Source organism: Octopus bimaculoides, chromosome 9 (assembly GCF_001194135.2).
Source record: "Octopus bimaculoides isolate UCB-OBI-ISO-001 chromosome 9, ASM119413v2, whole genome shotgun sequence".
Classification (NCBI taxonomy): Eukaryota; Metazoa; Mollusca; class Cephalopoda; order Octopoda; family Octopodidae; genus Octopus; species Octopus bimaculoides.
This window is the reverse complement of record NC_068989.1, coordinates 33,595,331-33,595,760: the sequence shown is the minus strand read 5'-3', so window position 1 is coordinate 33,595,760 and position 430 is coordinate 33,595,331.

Here is a 430-nt window from a genome sequence, read left to right as displayed (position 1 = left end):
CAAGAAGTTACTGAAAAGTTCCTGGCTTTACATTAAAGAAAACACAGGAGGATCAGTTACCTGCCTGTCACCTAGTCACCTACCAATCCGGCAGACACTCTAGCCAAATCGACTACATCCTCGCCAGAACTAGAGAAAGAGGGGGGCTTATAAATGCCAAAACCCTCCCTGACGAAGAATGTACACCTCAACACAGATTAGTAGTTAGCGACTTCGAGATCAAGGCAATATGGGTGCCCAGAAGTAGACCGGCCTGGGGGAGAAGGGTATGGAAACTTAAAGACCCTGCAAATGGACAGAGATTTAGAGACAAGTTACTTGAAGCATTTGACGAAATAGAAGGGGATATAGCATCATACAACGTGGAAGACAATTGGAGATTTCTGCGGGACAACCTGTTGAGAGCCACAGACCAGATCTGTGGCTGGTG